General features: G+C 45.7%; 1 protein-coding gene across 1 annotated transcript in view; it reads left to right on the top strand.

Annotated features, from left to right (window-relative positions):
* Positions 1-10,219: 10,219 nt before the first annotated feature.
* Positions 10,220-16,052, top strand: part of GREB1 (growth regulating estrogen receptor binding 1) — a 155,236-nt gene continuing 149,403 nt past the window's right edge. The window contains exon 1 of the mRNA XM_075923479.1: positions 10,220-10,283. The gene's annotated coding sequence lies outside the window, so the exon portion shown is untranslated. The remainder of the gene's footprint in view (positions 10,284-16,052) is intronic.

Here is a 16,052-nt window from a genome sequence, read left to right as displayed (position 1 = left end):
CAGGCCACCGCCCACCTGGCGCGGCGAGTCCACGTCCGACCAAGGCGCCGCCCCCCGCCACACCTCTGGGAGGAGCGGGCGGGGCCCGGCCGCGCCGCGATCCGCTCCCCAGAGCGGCGTGGGCTGGGCGGGAAAAGCGATTCGCAGCGCTGGGGCGGTCGTGCGGCTCCCGGGGTCAGCCAGGCTGAGGCAGCGAGCCGCTCCTTCCGTTACCCACAAGCCTCCGCGAGCGGCCGCAGCCCTGGCGGTACAAACTCCGCCTCCTCTCCATGGCAGCGCCCGCGGACAGCGGCGCTTTCCTCAGGTGGGGGGACGTCAGGGATTACCCGTCTCGCGCCCTTCCCGGCCGGGTACAGGGCGGGGCCCACGGGTGCGTTTTAGACCGTTTTCTCTCTTGAGGGGCGCTAACGGGAAACACCCCGAGGAACCTGATCCTTGCCCGCCCCCCAACCTGCAGCGTGATGCAATTGGTGGTTCTTTGTGCGGCTGCTGCGTGCGGGTCAATGTCGCCCTGTGTTGTGAGGCTCTGGTGGCGCTGCAACGGGCGTCACAGAGTAAAGCCCAAACCCGGGGAGTCCTGGGTCTCCTTACAGACTAACGGAATTATTTGGAAAAACAACAAATAGTCTAGTAAAGACTAACAAAACATGAAGCTGGAATCATGACCTTTCGTGGGTGCAGCCCACTTCTTCACATGACAGGAGTATGAGAAGTCCAGAGCCACGAATAAAGACGGGAAGGGGAAGAGCGGTGATTGGTGGTTTGGTTTTTTTTTTTTTAATTTTTCCTGTTCCAGACTAACTCTGCTACCCCTCTGAAATTATTTGGGCATAAGCTTTCATGGGTAAAAACCACTTGGTCATGCTGTTGCCGGAACAGGAGCAGCATAGTACTTCCGCAAGAAGCACTGATTTCAGACAGTAGGAAGTCAGTGTTCTTGCGGAAATTCAAGCGGCCAGTGTAGACAGCCTTAGGGTTCGTCTAGACTGGCAAGATTTTGTGCAAAAGCAGCTGTAATGGAGATCTTTTGGGCAAAAACTTGCCAGCTGTCTACACTGGCCGCTTGAATTTGCGCAAGAGCACTGACTTTGTAATGTACAAAATCAGTGCTTCTTGCGCATATACTTTTACGCTCCCGCTCGGGAAAAAGCCCTCTTGCAGAAGAATACTTGCGCAAGAGGGCCAGTGTAGACAGGGAAGAACTGTTTTGTGCAAAAAAGCCCCAATGGCTAAAATGGCGATCGAGGCTTTCTTGCGCAAAATCACGTCTAGACTGGCCACGTCTAGACTCGATGCTTTTGCGCAAAAGCAAATCTTTTGCGCAAAGGCACTTGCCAATCTAGATGCGCTTTTGCAGAAATACTTTTAACGGAAAAACTTTTCCGCTAAAAGTATTTCCCCAAAACCATGCCAGTCTAGACGCAGCCTTAGGCTTCATTTACACTGAGAGATCTTCCAGCAAAAAATATGCTAATATGGGACTCATTTGCATGAGTTGCGATTTCATTAGCATATTTTCTACTGTTTCTTTTTGCGCAAGCAGTGTGGATAGGGTTTTTTTTGTGCAAAACCCCCATGCCCCTTGCACAAAAAGAAACCAGAAAATATGCTAATGAGATCATGACTCATGCAAATAAATCCTGTATTAGCATATTTTTTGCCAGAAGATCTGGCAGTGTAGATGAAGCCTTAGGCTACATCTACATTTGCAGCTTTTTGCACGAGAAATATGCAAATGAGTCTAAGCATGGAATATCGCTGAGCCTCATTTGCATACCTAATGAGCTACCATTTTTGCAAAAGAAGCTCTTGCACCAAAAGGAGCTCTCTACACTTCCCCTTCTTGCGCAATGCCATTATTCCTGAAAATAATCGGTGTAGCGGCATTGCGCAAGAGGGGATTTCTTGCAGAAGAAGGGGCAGTGTAGACAGCTACTTATGGCACAAGAGCTTGTTTTGCAAAAATGGCAGCTCATTAGGTATGCAAATGAGGCTTGGTGATACTCCATGCTTCGCCTCAATTGCAAGAAGCCACCAGTGTAGACATAGCTTTCTTGCGCAAGAAAAACCCTCTTGCGCAATGCTGCTTCACTGATTATTTTCAGGAATAAGGGTATTGCGCAAGAGGGTTTTTCTTGCACAAGAAGGAGCAGTGTAGATGCTCTTTCTGGTGCAAGAGCCTCTGCTGCAAAAATGGCAGCTCATTAGGTATGCAAATGAGGCTCAGTAGGGGTAGGGATAGCTCAGTGGTTTGAGCAGTGGCCTGCTAAACCCAAGGTTGTGAATTCAATCCTTGTGGAGGCCATTTAGGGATTTGGGTCAAAAATTTGTCAGGGATGGTACTTGGTCCTGCTGTGAAGGCAGGGGACTGGACTCAATGACCTTTCAAGGACCCTTCCAGTTCTAGGAGATAGGCAATCTCTATTAATTTAAAAAAAAAATTTTAATTTAAATTTAAGATATTCCATGTTTAGCCTCATTTGCATATTTCTGGCACAACAACCCGCCAGTGTAGACATAGCCATAGGCTGTGTCTACACTGGCCCCTTCTTCGAAATAGCCATGCTAATTTAGAACTTTGGAATAGGGAAATGCACGGGGGATTTAAATATCCCCCGCGGGATTTAAATTAACATGGCCTCCGCTTTTTTTCCGGCTTGGGGAAAAGCCAGAAAAGAGCGTCCAGACTGGCGCGATCCTCCGGAATAAAGCCCTATTCCGGAGGATCTCTTATTCCTACTTTCAATAAAGCCCTATTCCGGAGGATCTCTTATTCCTACTTTCAAGTAGGAATAAGAGATCCTCCGGAATAGGGCTTTATTCCGGAGGATCGTGCCAGTCTGGACACTCTTTTCCGGCTTTTCCCCAAGCCGGAAAAAAAGCGGAGGCCATGTTTATTTAAATCCCGCGGGGGATATTTAAATCCCCCGCACATTTCCCTATTCCAAAGTTCTAAATTAGCATGGCTATTCCGAAGAAGGGGCCAGTGTAGACATAGCCTTAGAGTTTAAATAAAGATGGTACATGGAATTGAGCTAAGCTTTTTTATGCCCTAATCAAATGACACCAGTCACATACAAAATTTTCAGTGTGGCAGGTCTTTTAAGGCCTGATTTCCATGTATGAAAATTTGAGTGGGTTATTTGAGGATGTTGATATTGAGGAAGCATGTCTGTGCTCCACAGCACTTGTTCAGGCAAAGGTGCAGCTGCAGGGGGCTTTTAAGTCATAGGGGTTGCAGCCCATCAAAGACAGCTTTGAAATATCAGTGTGGCAGTTACAACACATAGTAATAAATATAGTTAGTAGTGTGTCACCATGACTAATTGGATCACCACTAAGAATATCAAATTCAGGACACGCTGTTGAGAAATAGAACAGATGCATCCTAGGTTGGTGAATATTTTAATCATTAGATTTTACCAAGTCAGTTACAAATGTGAACGTCTGTATTTCCATACTGGAAATATGAGAACAAGAAGTCATAACTGCATTCCAATCCCTGGTTTACTACCCAAGCAACTGGATTTATGAGTGGCTTCTGAAAACTAAATTATTCTTATGTAAAGCTTTTCTGATCCCAACGGACCAGCCACTTCACTTGGTTAATATATAATGGAGATCTTGCACAAAAATCATGTTTGGAGCCTTCTTTTAGTAACTAAAACTTAAAGCTTAATAACACCAAAAGAAAAGGATTATTGAATGTCAAAAAATCATGTACATTACAGTTGATTTCCAGAGACTGCAGAGCAGGATCATATCAATGACATAAATCTCCTAGCTTGTAAAAAAATGGTCTTGATTGCCTAGACTGGTTATAGTCATTCAGTCCCTTTGTTCAAAGCTTCCTTGTTAGAAATTCAGTACAGAGATGTGAAGCAGATGATGAAGACAAACATTATATTGGTCTCCACTTATACGTTCAGCCCATGTGCGTAGAAAGGGAAAATTGCTGGCAAGTGATGGAGTCTTAGATCACATATCCTCTCTACATGTCCTCCAAGCCATGATGAGTCTCTGGCCAGCCATTACCTCAGTATTTTGTGACACATCTTCAGGAAAAAGCTCATTGTGTATGTTCAAACTCTTCAATTGCCAATTAACTCATGGCTGTCTAATCCTTATATAAGACTGTTGCATGGGTATCACTCAGGAAGACAACACTTGTTTGAGGTACAAATACATACCAGTATTCATAACTTCAGATTCAAAGACGATAAAGCATATAAACAGGATTATTGTACTTAGCAAATCATAACTAAGGCTATGATTTTGTCACAGAGGTCATGTCAGTCATGGATTCAATGACTTTTCTGGACCTCTGTAACAACTTTGACAGCTGAAGCCAGCAGCTGAAGCAGAGGCTGGAGATGGAACTGTGCACCTGTGCCCCACAGACAGGGTTGGAGCTATGCTTCCCTGTCCAGCAGTTGGGGCTGGAAACAGGATTGTGCACCCTGCAACCTCCACCGAGAGCTGTACATCTCTCTGCTGTGTAGCAAGGACTACAGCGGGTGTTGTGCACTACTGCTGTATGGTTTTCCAGAGCCATGTTCCCTTCCCCCAGTTATGGCCAATGCTGTGTGCTAGTGACTGGAGTTGGACCCAGGACTGTATGCCCATGCCCCACTGCTGTGGCCAGCTCTGGAGCAGGGGCTGTGCTCTCCATGGTGAGGAGGCTTGACCTGTCAATCCTCCTCCTCCAGTATGGGAATCCAGTTGTAATTCCTCCCGCCTACCTTGCCTGGTCTCCTGGTTATTTTTAGTAAAGTCATGGACAGGTCATGGGATCCTGTGAATAATTGTTATTGCCTCCGATCTGTTCATGACTTTTACCAAAAATAACTGAAAAAAAATGTTAATCATAACTTTTCTGTTTATACTTTATATGACATACTTTATATCAGTGCAATTGTGCTATAATGGTGATACATTAGTGATTGTAACAGTAGAGATAGGATAGTGTTGATACATTAGTGTACAGCTAGTTATTATTCCTTCTATACAGCATCACACAATGCACAAACTGCTTCATGATGATTGAGCTTTGCGACACTATCCTTATTCCCTAGCATTCTTTGGTTATCTCTGTTAGGAATGTAAGCTACTAGTCCTTCAACTAGTCACTCCCCCCCCCCCTTGCTGCCTCTATCAGAGGCAACAAGGGGGGTAGTGGGAGCCAGTTTAAAAATCGGTTATCCCTAGCACCAGCTCTGTGGGTGACTGGGGAGGCAGGGGGGTAGTGGGATCAGGCATAAGCTGGGAATAAGCTGATTCTTGGCTTGCACCCAGTCCTAGATGCTGCCTCTGCTTTTTAAATGTACTAATATCCTTCTGGCTCTTAACACATTTAAAAATCTGAAGCGCAATGGGGGGGGCAGTATGAGTGGGACAGCTGATTCCCAGCTCATGCTGGGTCCCTCCCCCCCGCTGCGCACTAGCCTTTTAAATGTATTAAGAGCCTACTGAGCCTATTGAGATGTATTAAGAGCGGGGTGGCGAGGAGCCTGTGTGAGCCAGGAATCAGCTGTCCCAGGCTCATGCTGGGTCCCTTCTGCTGCACTTTAGCCTTTTAAATGTATTAAGAGCCAACAGATTCTTAATACGTTTAAAAGGGAGACCCACAGCAGAGTTAGTTCCCAGGCCGGGAGCTAACCCTGCTGCAGCTTTCCCACTTATAGACTAATCAATTAGTCAATGGAAAATCCATCGACTAGTTAATTAGTTGATTAAACTAAATTTAACATCCCTAATCTCCGTATCTACCACAACTTAGCTACAGCACCAAAAGATGCTTTTTTCTGTTAAACCAAAACCTCTATCCTTTCTTCCTTTAAAAACTTCTGTACACATACTTGCACATTCCTGCCAGAATGGAACTGGGTTAGATGGCTGGGGCACAATGAATATTGCCATTATAGCCAAATGCCCATTAGAAGGGCTTTGAATTTTTTTAAAAAAATAGAGCTCAGATATTTGGAGGACACTGTTAGATGACTGACCAGCAGGCAGACATTCATAATTGTATAGATTATTAGATCAGAAGGGAACATTATGATAATCTAGTCCAGGGGTTTTCAAATTTCATTACGCTGCAACCACCTTCTAACAACAAAAATTAGTGTATAACTCTGGCAATGCCTGAGCCCACCCGAAACCTGCTGTCCCAGATGAGGAGGCCAAATCCAAATCCAGAGCCCTCACCCTGCCTTGGTTGGGGGGGCGGTGGGAGAGAAGGCAAAATCAACATCTAAGGGCTTCAGCCCCAGGGCAGGGGCTATTACCAAAGGCCAAAGCAAGTCTAAGACAGCCCTGGTGACCACAATAAAATGGGTTCACAATACACTTGGGGGTCCCAACCAATAGTTGAATACAGTCTGACCTTCTTCATGACATAGGATTAAGGACTGCCTTGGATTAGTCGTGGAGTTAGAAGGAACCACAAGGGTCACCTAGTCTAACCCCCTGCCAGAATTCAGAATCTGTTGTATCTAAACCATTCAAGAAGATGGCTATGCAGTTTTCTTTTCAAAACTTCCAGTGCCTTCTTGAGGCAGGCTGGTCCATTGTCCTTTCTAATTCTTACAGTTAGAAAGTTTTTTCTGTGATTTACTCTAAATCTTGTATGCTGTAGTTTGAACTTATTGCCTAATATTCTATGTAGCAAAAGAGAACAACCTTGTTGTCTGAACTAGATTGTTGTCTGAACTAGACCATGTCTTTTAAAATTTCCGGTGATGAGGAAACCACAATAACCCTTGCAAAGTTGTTGAAATATAAATTATGGTTAAGTATCCTCACTGTTTAAAGAACTGCACGTTATTTCTACTCTGACATTGCTTAGCTTCAACTTCCAGCCATTACACTGGAATCCTGCCACTGAATCTTGTTATATCTTTGTCTGACAGACTGCTAAGCTGTCTTATCAAATTTCTGTTCCTCTATGTAGATACTTATAAACTGCAGTTGTCACCCTTTAACCTTCTCTTCGTTAAGCTAAACCGATTGACCTCCTTGAGTCTCATTGTATGGCATGCTTTCCAATTCTTTAATCATTCTCGTGACTATTCTCTGAACAGCTCTGATTTTTCAACATTCTTCTTGAATTGCAGACATCAGATCTGGACACAGGATCACACCAGTAGTGGTTGCATAAGAACCAAATACAGAGGTAATATAGCCTCCTACTCCTATTTAAAATTCCCCAGATTATGAATCCAAGCATAGCATTAGCCCTTTGGACCACAGCACCCTTCGGGGCTTATGTTTAACTGATTATCCACTAGGAATACCCAAGTCTTTTTCAGAATCACCAGGATAGAGTGTTCTGTCCTGTGTATATGACCTGCATTCATTGTTCATAGATTTATGACTTTACTTTTGGAAGTATTAAATCACATTTTATTTTCTTGTGCCTGGTTTACTAAGTGATCCAGATTGCCCTGTCCTCTATTATTCGCCACTCTCCCAATCTTTGGGTTGTGACGGGGTGAGGTCACAGATGACCCCTCAGGGGTGCCTCTCGGGGTGCTGACTTGGCCACTGCCACTCACCTTCCTGCTCTCTGGGGCTCCTCACTGCCCCGTCCTGCTGGGCCAGCTCCGCTGGTCTCTCCCAGCCAAGGCCCCGAGATGAGGTCCCTGCCCCCACCAAGAAGCAGTACAGACACTGAACCACTTCAGGTCCAAGAAGAGTGCAGTTTAGGGCCCAGCCTCCTGAGAGAGCACTCCTCACGTGAGATCAAACCCCAAAGAATTAGGTAAGCCCCCGTTAGCAATGAAAGGTGGAATGTGCACACTGGTTGCCCCTCCCCTCCAGATAACAATCACTTACACTGGGTTTGATGATAAAACCATTTTTATTTTCTAAGTTTTATTAAGCAATAGGATTTAAGCAGTAATAAGTGAAAACAGGCAGAGCAAAGTAGGTTACAAATCAAAACAAAAAAAAAACGCTTGGCTAATTCTACTCTGAAACCTCAGTACAAACTTAATCAAACTCACCCTAGAACCTCTTTTCCAGCTTCCCCTCCGAACCAGGGCTGCTTTCCCCCTGCCAGGGGTCTCAGGCTCCTTCCTTCAGGTGCAGCCCAGCCAAAAGACCCAGGCCTCTGCCTTCCTATTCCTTTTGTTAAGGATTGAGGCCACTCCCTACCAACCACTGCTCACACTGAAGGGCAAAATTTAACAGTTGAGGGTAACACCCTCCATGTCTCTCATTGATACATTTGAAACTCACAAATTATTCCCCACTCTGTAGGTATGTCTACACTACCACCCTAGTTCGAACTAGGGTGGTAATGTAGGCAACCGGAGTTGCAAATGAAGCCCAGGATTTGAATTTCCCGGGCTTCATTTACATAAAGCAAATCCCGGGCTTCATTTGCAACTCCGGTTGCCTACATTACCACCCTAGTTCGAACTAGGGTGGTAGTGTAGACATACCCCCTGTGTCTAATTTTACACACACAAACGATACATACAACAGAGTAAGATAAAGAGAACCAGTGGATCGTGACATGAAGATTGATGGGTAACACAAAATGATTCTCTCAAAACACTTTTGAGATATGTATATTCATGTTCATGAGTCCAGTTCATAAAGCATGGGGGGGTGGGTCCATCACACCTTCTCCCTGAAATTACTGCCAGAGGGTTGGACAGAGTCCAATGCGAAGGCAGTGTATCCAGAAGTCCACCTCGGCTTTGGCTGAACAACCATTCAGTGCCACCAAACTTTGTGCTGCCACTCCCAGCAGTTCTTCCAGAGTTGTTGGTTCCTGTCCCCCGATGATCTGAAACATATGGGGGTATAGCAGAACCCCTCCCAGAATAGGTCATCTGCAAACTTTATTGGAATTGATTTCATGTTTGATTAGGTCATTGATAAAAGCATTAAATTGCGTAGGGCCAATAACTGATTCCCATGAGGTCGCTTGCTAGAAACACAGCTATTCAGTGATGATTCCCCATTATAAGTTCCATCTTAAGATTTACATTTAGCCGATTTTTAAGCCATTCAATATGTTCAATTGATTTTGTAATAATTCCAGTTTCTTTATCAAAATGTCATGTGATACCAACCTTACAGAAGTCAAAATATATTTATAATAAAGTGTACTAGGCATTTGCTGCTCCCTACTGGAGGTCCTGCTGCCTAGGCATTCCCTGCCTGAAGAAGGTGTCCTGTTGGAGAAAAAAGGCAGTTTAATCTTCCAAGAGCTATCTAGAAAGGTCACCAAGAATCATCTGCAGGCAGAGCCAGAAATAATTTATCTTCCAGTAGCTAAAAGGACTAATAAACTAATCAGCCTCAAGTAGGCAAGATAATAAAGATTTGCTGCTTCTTCCAGGGTTAGGTGAAGCTGTGACAGCGGAGGAATGATTTCCCGTTTTAACTCAAACAGCCTGGCCTGGTCAGAGGCCTAACTTGGAAATACCTTTTGGTTGGTTTAGCAAAGGAATGCTAGGGAATTGGAAGCCAAAGTAGCTATCTTGATTTAAACATTAATTTATTGCTGAAAAATGAAGGTGAGTTTACTTAATGAGATGTTATCTTTACTCAAAGGAACCTGTGATAATAGTATATCTACTTTTGTACCTTTATCAGCCAAACTTGTAATCCCATAATAAAAAAGGTATCAGACTAAGTTGACAGGCTCTATTTCCCAGAAACCCATGTTTATTGGCATTGATTATAATACCTTCCTTTAATTAATCAAGTTGATATCAGCTGTTCCATTATTTGGCCTATAATCTTTGTCAGGATGACTGATCTGTTGCCTAATTTACCCTTTTTAAATATTTACACAATATTAGCATCCCAGTTTTCTGGAACTTTTCCCGTGTTTCAAGACTTATCTAAAACATTAACAAACTAGAGAATGCATCAGGTGAGTGGTAACAGGGAGCTTAGAGAGGGAGTTTTCCAGGTAAAGGAGAAGCAGATACAGGACTCTTGAGGGAAGTGCGTGTTGTTACTGGGGCTCTCTTACTGTGTGCTGAGCTTATGTTTGTGAGTGAGGGTTAGTGTGTGGTTTTTGTTTGTTTTTTTCCCCCTGTGTTTGTGAGTGAGGCTTTTTCTCCCCACCTCTCTCTCCTTCATGGAGTGTGTGCTGTGAGTGGCAGGTGGAAACTGTTGGCTTCTAATTAAAGTTTGAATTCTAGAAGCCTCTGCTGATTGGCTGAGCCTTGGTGTGTGTGTGTTGGGGGGGGGGGGACTGTCAGGAAGTCCAAAGCTTTATAAAGCAGTGAGCAAGCGATCAAGGAACTTGTGAACAGGTGAGTGCTAACAGGGAGTTTAGAGAGGGAGTTGGGAAGGGCGTGAAGTTCTCTTGCCTTTCTTTTAAAATCCTTTCTTCAGGACAGCAGGGATGAATGGTGATAGGTTTGCTGTTGTTACCTGCACAGCGTGTGCCATGTTTGTCTTCCTCCTGGAAGAAAGAATGGATTTCATCTGCACTAAGTGCAAGCTGGTCACCATTTTGGAAGAAAAAATTAGAGGCCTGGAGGTCCAAGTGTCAACCCTGTGCTCCATCACAGAGGATGAAGACTTTCTCGATAGAAGGCAGTGTTTTATCCTGTAAGCACGGCAGGCAGAAGAGCCAGAGAGGGCAGTACGGGACCAGGAAGACAACTGGCAGCATGTAACTTCTAGAAGGGAAAAAAGGCCAGCACGGGAATCCCCCAATCCTATAGAGATAAGTAAATCGCTTTCACGCTCTCTCCACAGGCTCTGTAGTGGTGAATGCTTTGGAAGAGACCTCACAAGGAAGAAACTGCAAGGGAACACCATTTACTGGAAGGCATGGGATGTGTATACTAGGGATGGGTGTTCCACGACTACCACCCTCAAAAGAAGACAATGGGTAGTGGTGGTCGGGGACTCCCTCCTAAGAGGGACTGAGCCACCCATCTGCCGTTCGGACCTGGAATCTCGAGAGGTGTGCTGCTTACCGGGAGTTCGAATTCAGGATGTGACTGAGAGGCTTACCAAACTGATCAAATCTTCGGCTCACTACCCCTTCCTGCTTCTCTACGTGGGAACTAACGATATGGCCAAGAATGACCATGATCAGGTTACTGCAGATTATGTAGCACTGGGAAGAAGGATCCAAGAATTCGGAGCACAAGTGGTGTTTTCATCCATCCTCCCTGTTAAAGGGAAAGGACTGGGCAGGGATCGTCGAATTGAGGAAGTAAATGCGTGGTTACACAGGTGGTGTCGTAGAAAGGGCTTCGGTTTCTTCGACCATGGGACTCTGTTCCAGGCACAAGGATTGTTAGGAAGAGATGGGATCCACCTAACGAAGAGAGGAAGGAGCATCTTCGCGGGCAGGCTTCCAAACCTACTGAGGAGGGCTTTAAACTAGGTTCGTTGGGGGGATGGTGACAAAAACTCTGAGGGGAGTGGGAAAGTTGGATACTAGGAAGAAATGCAAAGAGGAATGACCAAGAAAGGAGGATCCTTGATTCGAATGAGGAAGATACGACGATCAACTGGTTATCTGAGATGTTTGTACACTAATGTGGGAAGCCTGGGCAACAAACAGGGAGAACTGGAGGCCCTCGCCCAGTCCAAGAAATATGATTTAATTGGGATAATAGAGACTTGGTGGGATGACTTGCATGATTGGAGCACTCTCATGGAAGGGTATAGACTGTTCAGGAAAAACAGGCAGGGGAGAAAAGGAGGAGGAGTTGCACTATACATAAGAGAGCACTATGATTGCTCTGAACTCCAGTATATAGAGGAAGAAAAACCTAGTGAGAATCTATGGGTTAAGTTTAGAGGTGCAAACAACAGCAGTGATGTTGTGGTTGGTGTCTACTACAGGCCACCAAATCAGGTGGATGAGGTAGATGAGGCTTTCTTCGGACAACTGAGAAAAGCTTCCAGATTGCAGGCCCTGGTTCTCGTGGGGGACTTTAATAACCAGGACATCTGTTGGGAAACCAATACAGTAGTACACAGGCAATCCAGGAAGTTTTTGGAGAATGTTGGGGATAACTTCTTGACACAAGTGCTAAAGGATCCGACCAGGGGCCATACGCAGTTGATCTGCTCACAAACAGGGAGGAATTAATAGGGGAAGCAGAGGTGGGTGACAACTTGGGAAGCAGTGATCATGAGATGGTAGATTTCAGGATCATGACCAAAGGAAGAAAACAGAGTAGTAGAATACACATCTTGGACTTCAGAAAAGCAGATTTTGACTCCCTCAGATACCTGATGGGCAGAATCCTCTGGGATGTTAACATGAAGGGGAAAGGAATCCATGACAGTTGGCAGTATTTTAAAGAAGCCTTATTGAAGAAGCAAAAATAAACCATCCCGATGCGTAGCAAGAGAAGAAAACATGGTAGGAGACCAGATTGGCTTACGGGGGAAATCCTTGGTGAACGTAAGCATAAAAAGTGGAAACTTGGACAAATGCCCAGGGAGGGGTTTAAATGTGTATCTTGAGAATGCCGGGGGGTTATCAGGCAGGCGAAAGCTCAACTGGAATTGCGACTGGCAAAGGTTGTGAAGGATAACTAGAAAGGTTTCTACAGGCATGTTAACAAGAAGAAGGTGATCAGAGAGGGTGTGCGGCTCCTTCTGAATGAAGGAGGTAACCTAGGCCGTGTCCACACTCAGGGTTTTTTTCGGGAAAAGTAGCCTTTTCCCGAAAACTTCCCCTGCGTCCAGACTCAAGCCGCGTTCTTTCGAAATTATTTCGAAAGAACGCGGCTTTTCTTTCGATGGCGGTAAACCTCGTTTCACGAGGAAGAACGCCTTCTTTCGAAAGCTCCTCTTTCGAAAGAAGGCGTTCTTCAATGTAAAGAGGCCGTCTTCGAAAGAGAGCATCCAGACTCGCTGGGTGCTCTCTTTCGAAAAAGCGGATTTCTCTTTCGAAAGATCCGCCTGCAGTCTAGCGCGATCTTTCGAAAGAGGCTCTTTCAAAAGATGCTTTCGAAAGAAGCCTGCAGTCTAGACATAGCCCTAGTGACAGATGATGTGGGGAAAGCTGAAGTACTCAATGCTTTCTTTGCCTCTTTATTCATGGACAAGATCGGCTCCCGGACTAACGCACTAAGTGATGCAAGATGGGATGAAGATGGACAGCCCTTGGTGGTCAGTCTTACCTTGGTTCCTGGAAAAATCATGGAAGGGATCCTTAAAGAATCTATTTTGAGGCACTTGGAAGAAAGGAAAGTGATTAGGAACAGTCAGCATGGATTCACAAAGGGCAAGTCATGCCTGACCAATCTGATTAGCTTCTATGATGAGGTAACTGGCTCTGTGGATGTGGGTAAGTCAGTGGATGTGATATACCTTGACTTTAGCAAGGCTTTTGATACAGTCTCCCACAATATTCTTGCCAGCAAGTTAAGGGATTGTGGATTGGATAAATGGATAGTAAGATGGATAGAAAGCTGTCTAGAAGGCTAGGCCCAGCGGGTAGTGATCAATGGCTCGATGTCAGGATGGTGGTCGGTTTTTAGCGGAGTACCCCAAGGTTCAGTTCCAGGACCGGTTTTGTTCAATATCTTTATTAATGACCTGGATGAGGGGATGGATTGCACTCTCAGCAAGTTTGCAGATGACATTAAGATAGGGGGAGAGGTAGATATGCTTGAGGGTAGAGATAGGGTCCAGAGTGACTTAAACAAGTTGGAGGATTGGGCCACAAGAAATCTGATGAGGTTCAACAAGGACAAGTGCAGAGCTACAAGGACAAGGACACAGCTACAGGGTGATGTCACCAATTCTGGACCCCCCCCCCACTACAAAAAAGATGTGGACGCATAGTAGAGGATCCAGCGGAGGACAACCAAAATGATTAGTGGGCTGGACCTATGAGGAGATACTGAGGGATTTGGGTTTGTTTAGTATACTGTAGAGAAGAGTGAGGGGGGATTTGATAGCAGCCTTCAACTTCCTGTAGGGAGGTGCCAAAGAGAATGGAAAAAGGCTGTTCTCAGTAGTGACCGATGGCAGAACAAGGAGCAGTGGTCTCAAATTGGGGTGGGAGAGGTCCAGGTTGGATATTAGGAAAAACTATTTCACTAGGAGAGTGGTGATGCACTGGAATGGGTTACCTAGTGAAGTAGTGGAGTCTCTATCCCTAGCAGTGTTTAAGTCTCGGCTTGACAAAGTCCTGGCTAGGTTGATTTAGTTGGGATTGGTCCTGTTTAGAGCAGGGGGCTGGACTTGATGACCTTCTGAGTTCTTTTTCCAGCTCTATGGTTCTATGATCAGCAAACCCAAAACTCTTGATTGCAAGTTATCTGGACACACTGATTTAAAAATATCTTTAGTATCTGCAGTTTAACATCCTCCTGAATTAGTGTTAGAATACAAGGTCTATTGTGATGATAATCAAACAACTACATCCTCTAACTTTTTTGCAATTAACAGATGATAAATATTTATTGAACACTTTCCCTTTCCTTAATTATTATTGACAATTCTACTCTCTCGACCTAGTAACAGGCCAATGACATTTTTAGTCTTCTGGTTAAAAGTTAAACATTTTTCTTAACTTTGCCAGTTTTAAGATTTCTGCTAGAGAGGCAGAGACATAAGGTAGCTGAGGTAATTTTTATTGAACCAACTTTTGTTGGTTACAGAGACAAGCTTTCAAGTTACATAGAGCTTTTCTTCAGGACTGGGAAAGGAGCTAAAAATGTTGTAGATTGAACAGTTAGTTTAGCATAGGTAGTTGGCACACGTTCTAAGGCCGTGGTCACCAACAGATCGATTGCGAGCTACTGGTCGATCGCAAGGCCTCGACCAGTCGCCCGCGAGGCGTCCTGTCTGCCCCGCCCCCATTTCCCTCCCACCCCCGAGAAGCCCCACTACTTACCTCAAGGAGGGGTGAGTCAGCCCCGCAGGAGGCGCGCAGGGGATTTCCCGGCACGAGCGCGCGCGCGTGGGGGGGGGGGGGAGTTTGGCTCTGGGGCAGGTGTGCATGCAGGGCTTCCCTGCATGGGGGGGGGGAGGGTCGGCCTCCTGGGCAGGCGTGCACGTGGGGTTCCCTGCGTGGGAGGGTTGGCGCTGGGGCAAGCACGTGCGGGGGTTCCCTGCACGGGTGGGGGGGTCGGCCCCCTGGGCAGGCGCGTGTGCGCGGGGCTTCCCTACGCAGGGGTGCTTCGGCCCCAGGGCAGGCACGGGCTGGTTTCCTGGGGGGAGGGGAGAATCCTGGGGGGAGGGAGATGCAGGGGACTCTCCGCCTCCACTGGCACCCCACTCCCCAGCCACAGAACGCTGTCCCTACTCCCCTGACCCCAGCCACAGAACTCTGTCCCCATTCCTGTCCCCACTCTCCGAACTCTGTCCCCACTCTCCTGTCCCCAGCTACAGAACTCTGTCCCTATTCCCGTCCCCACTCCCCAAACCCTGTCCCCACTGGCACCCTGTCCCCTGCTGCAGAACCCTGTCCTCTGCCCTCCCAGAACCCTGTTCCCTTTCCCCTGCTCTTAGCTGCAGAACTCTGTCCCCACAAAATGTATAATTATAAATGCTTCATTTTAGATTTAAATAGCATGAATAAAAAACAGACCATTTATTTCATAAATATAAACACCTGATTTTAACTTTATGTATCGCATAATTTAAAAATAAACTGTTTATCAGAGTGTGTAAGTAAGGGCTGGGGATAGCAAGTGATGGACAGGAGGAGACTAAAGAGGGTGTGGCTTCAAGGAAAGGGTGGGGCGGTAGCTCTTTGCCTGTTCTGAGATTTAAAAAGTGATCTTGGGTGTAAAAAGGTTGGAGACCACTGTTCTAAGGGATCATGCAGGGTAAAACAGCTCATTAATATCCCAGTAGTGATAGGACAAAAAGTAGTGTTCGTGGGATACAAACTGGTACCTGGGAGTAGCCCCATGTGGGGCCAGAATCTTGATGATTACCTGTTCTATTCATACCCTCTGGGGCACCTGACATTGGTTTCTGTTAGAAGACAGGGTACTGGGCTAGATGGACCTTTTATCTGACCTTGTATGACCATTCTTATGGTTCTTATTATATTTGTGCTGTGTAATAGCAAGGGTTAACTTACA

Source organism: Pelodiscus sinensis, chromosome 3 (assembly GCF_049634645.1).
Source record: "Pelodiscus sinensis isolate JC-2024 chromosome 3, ASM4963464v1, whole genome shotgun sequence".
NCBI classification, from domain to species: domain Eukaryota; kingdom Metazoa; phylum Chordata; order Testudines; family Trionychidae; genus Pelodiscus; species Pelodiscus sinensis.
The sequence above is the reverse complement of the archived record's forward strand: the minus strand, read 5'-3'. Positions and strand labels throughout refer to the sequence as shown.